Source organism: Podarcis filfolensis (genome assembly GCF_964270895.1).
Source record: "Podarcis filfolensis genome assembly, chromosome: 14".
In the NCBI taxonomy this organism is placed as follows: domain Eukaryota; kingdom Metazoa; phylum Chordata; class Lepidosauria; order Squamata; family Lacertidae; genus Podarcis; species Podarcis filfolensis.
The window spans coordinates 17,740,850-17,746,849 of NC_139616.1; positions in this window are offsets into that span (position 1 = coordinate 17,740,850).

Sequence of the window (6,000 nt, forward strand, 5' to 3'; positions counted from 1 at the left end):
TAGGTACTTCTGCTGAGGTTACCATTCAGTTTGTCCTGTTGTGTGCTGGTCCTGAACAGAACTTAGTGGGAAATGGTACAGTGGTACCTCGGGTTACATACGCTTCAGGTTACATACGCTTCAGGTTACAGACTCCGCTAACCCAGAAATAGTGCTTCAGGTTAAGAACTTTGCTTCAGGATAAGAACAGAAATCAGGCTCCAGCGGCATGGCAGCAGCAGGAAGCCCCATTAGCTAAAGTGGTGCTTCAGGTTAAGAACAGTTTCAGGTTAAGAATGGACCTCCGGAACAAATTAAGTACTTAACCCGAGATACCACTGTACCTTGCTAGAAAGATGCAGTGAGAAGGGAGCAAGAAGAAGACAATTTGTGCAATGTATATTGTGATACATTGGTGAGCGGGGACTTCCCTTGAAACCCTAGAAATTAATAAGTGGTAGGATTTTGATTATTTGGGATGTGGGAAGGGAGAAATACAAGCCACAGGGGAATTCTTGAGCCAGCCTATGCAAAACCACCTGGTCATTGGCAATGCAAGGGAACTGTCTTTGCCCGCCTCCTTGCCCTGAGAAGTGAACAGAGAGTGGGGTGCCAGGGTTATTGGGTGTGAGGTGACAGGAAAAGAGAGCTTTTAGCTGGGTGTTCTGGAAAGAAGAAGGAAGAAGAGAGACTAGGGTCCATCTTGGGCAGGCTGGCTGAAGGCTGGCTGGGAGAGATAGCTTGGACTCCAGGGCTGCACTGCCGTGGGGTGCAAACCCCTCTTGAAATGACCATGCCGTAAGATCTGGACCCCCTCCATGCAGACTGAAGGTGTAAATAGGTGAACAAACCATATTTCTAAAAGCTACGACAGTCTCTGCCGTGTCTCAGTTCTCCAAAGGAACACAGATCCTGGAAGAGTGCCTGGAACCCCCATGAATCTTGCAGAGAGTGGGGGCGGCGCATGACTTTTGTAATATATTTGTCTATCAATGTTCTTTATTAGAGTTCAAGGACACATTCCAGCCAGGCAAAAACATTTGGGGGCGTGTGTGAGGCAGGGCCAGTGAGGGCTGTGGCCTGGGGAGAGTTCTGAGGGGCAGATAAAGAGTACTATCCCTGTTCTATACCTTTGCAGTTACTATTTTCTAAAACAAATGAATCAATGAATGAATATGGTTGAAAGGGCCATACTTGTGATGGACGGAAAACTGGCAACAAGTGCTTCAGTGAGAAGCAACTGGAAGGACCACTGTTCGTTTCAGTTGAAATAAATATGTTGGTGTTTTTAAGCAGCTAAATGTGCACTTAGATGTTGAGGGTACGTTTTTTCATATGTGGCGGACTTGTAAAAGAGTACAGTGGTGCCCCGCAAGACGAACGCCTCGCAAGACGAAAAACCCGCTAGACGAAAGGGTTTTCCGTTTTTCGATGCGCTTCGCAAGACGAATTTCCCTATGGGCTTCCTTCGCAAGACGAAAGCCCATAGGGAAATCTCCAGGACAGCGGGGAAGCGCAGCGCGTCTTCCCCACTATCCTCGGACCTCCTCCGAAGGCTGGCGGTGGGGCGGAGAGACCTCCTCCTGCCGCCAGCCTTCGGAAGGCTCCTCGGAAGGCTGGCAGTGGGGCGGAGAGACCTCCTCCCCGCGCCAGCCTTCGGAAGGCTGTCCTGAAGACTTGCAGTGGGAGGAGGGTTTTCCTTCCCACCGCCAACATTCAGAATGCTGTTCTGAATGTTGGCGGTGGGGAGGAAAAACCCTCCTCCCACCGCAAGCCTCGGGAACAGAGGAGAAGCGCTGCGCGCCTTCCCCTCTGTTCCCGGACCTGTCCTGAAGGCTTGCGGTGGGAGGAGGGCTTTCCTCCCCACCGCCAACATTCAGAATGCTGCGCGCCTTCCCCTCTGTTCCCGGACCTGTCCTGAAGGCTTGCGGTGGGGAGAAAAGCCCTTCTCCGCACCGCCAGCCTGGCAAGCGGTCTCCATAGGAACGCATTTATTGATTTTCAATGCATTCCTATGGGAAACCGTGCTTCGCAAGACGAAAAACTCGCAAGAAGAAAAAACTTGCGGAACGAATTAATTTTGTCTTGCGAGGCACCACTGTATTGGGACATGATCCACAATGAATTGAAAAAAATGTTTAAAAGTACTCCCCCCACAACCCCCCCACAACCCCAGAGTCCTTTCTGTTGGAGATAATTCAGACGTTTTTTCATATGTGGCGGACTTGTAAAAGAGTATTGGGAAATGATCCATAATGAATTGAAAAAAATGTTTAAAAGTACTCCCCCCACAACCCCCCCCCCACAACCCCAGAGTCCTTTCTGTTGGAGATAATTCAGACTGAAATTCCCAGGTGTCAAAAAGGGTTATGGGCTACTGCTGTGGCCCATGTTTTGTTAGCCCAAAAATGGAAAATGAGTGAGGTCCCAACCAAAGAAGAATGGCAACTTAAGTTGACAGAATATGCACAGCTTGCAGACTTAACATACAGAATAAGAGAACAAGAAGAGCACACATTTAAAGAAGATTGCAAAACATTTATTGAATATATGGGAAATAATTGTGTACAGCTGAAAATGCTGGCAGCATTAAGATAAATACAACAGTGTAAACATATTTTGAGGGATGTAATAATGGAATACTGAATGGTATAGTTTTTTTAAAATATGCAGGCATTTATGATATGTAAAATGAACCATGGAAAGAGAAGGGAAGTCACTGGTATCTTAAGGATGTAAAATGAGTATTTTAAATTGTAAAACAGAAAATAAAAATATTGTAAAACAGAGACACCAAGAACTGCAGAGTTTCAATACAGGGACATGGGGGGGAAGCTGCCTTAAAGCAGGTTAGAGTATTGCTCTGTCAAGACCAGTATTGACTATAATGATTCACAGCAGCTCTCAAGGGTCTCAGACAGAGGGTCTTTCACATGCTACCTGACCCCTTTCACTGAAGATGTCGAGGGCTGAACTTTCTGGATGCAAAGTATAATTTGTGCTGAAGAGACATTAGCAGTTTGTTGACACTCAGCTCTTCCCTCTTGTTTTGATTTTCAGATCCCGTTTATTTAATTCACAAGGTTTATATACTGCTTGATTGTCATGAAACCTCCAGGTGCTTTACCAAAGGAAGGAAACAATAAAATTATCGGTGAAAAGCAACTATTAAACACATTCAAAACATATTTAAAATCATCAGTGAGCTAAGAAACCAAATAAAAACTCATCAATATTCTACATGTCTGGATAGGCTTTTCTAAACAAAAGCACTCGATAAAAACAGTACAGTGGTACCTCGGGTTACATATGCTTCAGGTTACATACGCTTCGGGTTACAGATTCCGCTAACCCAGAAATATTACCTCGGGTTAAGAACTTTGCTTCAGGATGAGAACAGAAATTGTGCTCTGGTGGTGCGGCAGCAGCAGGAGGCCCCATTAGCTAAAGTGGTGCTTCAGGTTAAGAACAGTTTCAGGTTAAGTACTTAACCTGAGGTACCACTGTATCGTGAAGGAGACTGCCTTAAGTCAAGAGGCAGGGTTTTTTAGAGTGGGGCTATGGCCAACCTAAAAGATTGATTCCTTACAATGCTCACCGAGTGTTATGTGGCAGTTCCACAGATCATAGAATCATAGAGTTGGAAGAGACCAACATGCCAACATGATGTTCGAAGCCACAGTCCTGAGATTAATAGTCTCATTCTCTACCAGGTGGGAATATTATGAGGTAAGGAGATCTCGCAAGTAAACTAGTCCCAAGCCGCTACGTACTTTATATGCTAACACCTTTAATTTCCACCAGTAGCAAAATGGCAATCAGTGCAGGTCTCCGAGCAGACGTGTCATATGCTGACAGGTCTCTCTGGCCAGCAATCGTGCTGCAGCATTCTGCACTAATTGCAGCTTCTGGATCAAGGGAAGCCCCACATAGAGCACATCATAGGGAGGTGCTGAAGAAGATAAGGAGTCAGTGTTTGGCATTATTGCTGGAGGAGTGGATAGGGGCAAACAAACAGCAACTTAATCCAACCAACGGGATAGAGGAAAAATTTGGTACAGTTTATATTTTAATGCAAACCTATCTAATTTGCGTTTTCTGAAACAATATGCGAACTGTAGGAAAGCCATCCTTTGAAATTCTCACTTCTGTAAATGTTGTGAGGTGGTTCTCCAGCCAACTAATGAAAAAATAGTAATAAAATGTATATATTAATGAAAACAATGTATAAAAATGCATTGTATTGAGAGAAACTGCTTGCAAACATGGGTCCAACTGCATAGAAAGACTGATATGTTCGGAGAAATTTGCACTAAAATGCTGACAAATTTTCACGAGGGCTTTAGAAAACATCTGCTGCAAACTGATGCAGAAATTTAGAGAGAGGAATTTAGGAATGAGAAATGGACAGAAGCCGAAATTGACAGATTCACCCACCCCTGTCCAGCCAGTGAAAGGCTCTTGGCTGGGGTTCTGTTGATCTGAGTGCCCATATACAGTCTGTTCTCTGTTGAATTGCATTCCCCTCAAAGATCACATTCACAAGTTTGGGGAGGGGAAGGAAGGAGTTACTCCTGAAATCAGCATTGGTACCAGATGTCCAAGTGGCAGCAGCAGGGCTTTTATTCAGTGCCAGCTGGTGCTTCAGCTGTTGCCTTTTCTAAAAAAAACCCACACCTGGCCATATCCGAGCTTCATGCCCACCCTGATTACTGCTACTTTAGATTACTAAAACGGTCTCTGTGTAGGGCTACCCTTGAAGACAGTCTGGGAACTGTAACTGCCAGGATTTTGACAGAGACTTGGCTCATGTCCACACCACACATTTAAAGCACTTTTGTACCACTCTAACAGTAGTTTTTAAAGCATGCTGGGAATTGTTAGGAGACCCTCCCCCCAGAGCCACAATTCCCAGACCTCCAAATATTCTGCAGACCTTGCCCATCTGAACAGTTTCACGAATTGAAAATAACTTGTGGGTCAGTGCATTGTTATCATATGGGGCAGGGGGGGCACAACCCTAGAAATTAATAAATGGTAGGATTTTGATTAATTGGGATACGGATGAAACTACAAGCTGCAGAGTTGTGCCAGACAGGAAATCCCTGGGCTGGTTTATGCAAACCACCCTGGCTGGTCTTGTGAAGAGCAGCAAATGTATTAATGGGGTTAATGGGCCAACTGAGAGGAATATTTTGCCTTGGAGAGGAAGGAGGAGGAGAATGACTGGGATCCATCTTGGGTAGGTTGGCTGAAGGCTAGCTGCATTGCTGTGGGGGACAAGCCCCTCTTGAAATGACTATGCTGTAAGATCTGGACTCCCTCCATACAGAATGAAGGTGTAAATAGGTGAATAAACCATATTTCTTAAAGCTACAACAGTCTCTGCTGTGTCTCAATTCTCCAAAGGAGCACAGACCCTGGATGAGTGCCTGGAAACCCCTGAAATCTTGTTACCACTTGGCAGAGAGAAGAAGAGTCACCCAACCTTTGTAACAGCATAATGCATGGAATTCACTGACAATAGGTATAGTTAGGGCCACCACTATTTTAGATGGGTTTAAAGGGGAATGGTTAGACAAATTCGGGGAGAAAAGGCTAGCAATGGCTATTTGGAACCTCCTAGTATGACTATGGAATACCAGTGCTGGGTAGCAATGACACAGGAGGACCATTGCCTTCATGCCTACTGATGGGCAGCTTAAAGGCATCTGGTTGGCCTCTGCTTCTCTACTGTTAGCTGAGCTGGACCACGGGTAACCAACGTGGTTCCTTCTAGAAGCTTCCACTACCCCTGAGCATAGGCTGCGTTGACTGGGACTGCTGGAAGTTGGGGTCCTGCAGGATTCAGAGGGCAACACATTGGCTCCTCCTGCAATGGGCCGTTGTCCTGATCCATCACAGCTCTTCTTCGGTCCTTGCATCGCAAGAGCCCAACCCGAAACCCAAATTTCTCCCTGTTCTTCATTTCACAAGTGACAGCTTCATGCACATATTTGGGAGCGGCCGAATCCCTCCCCT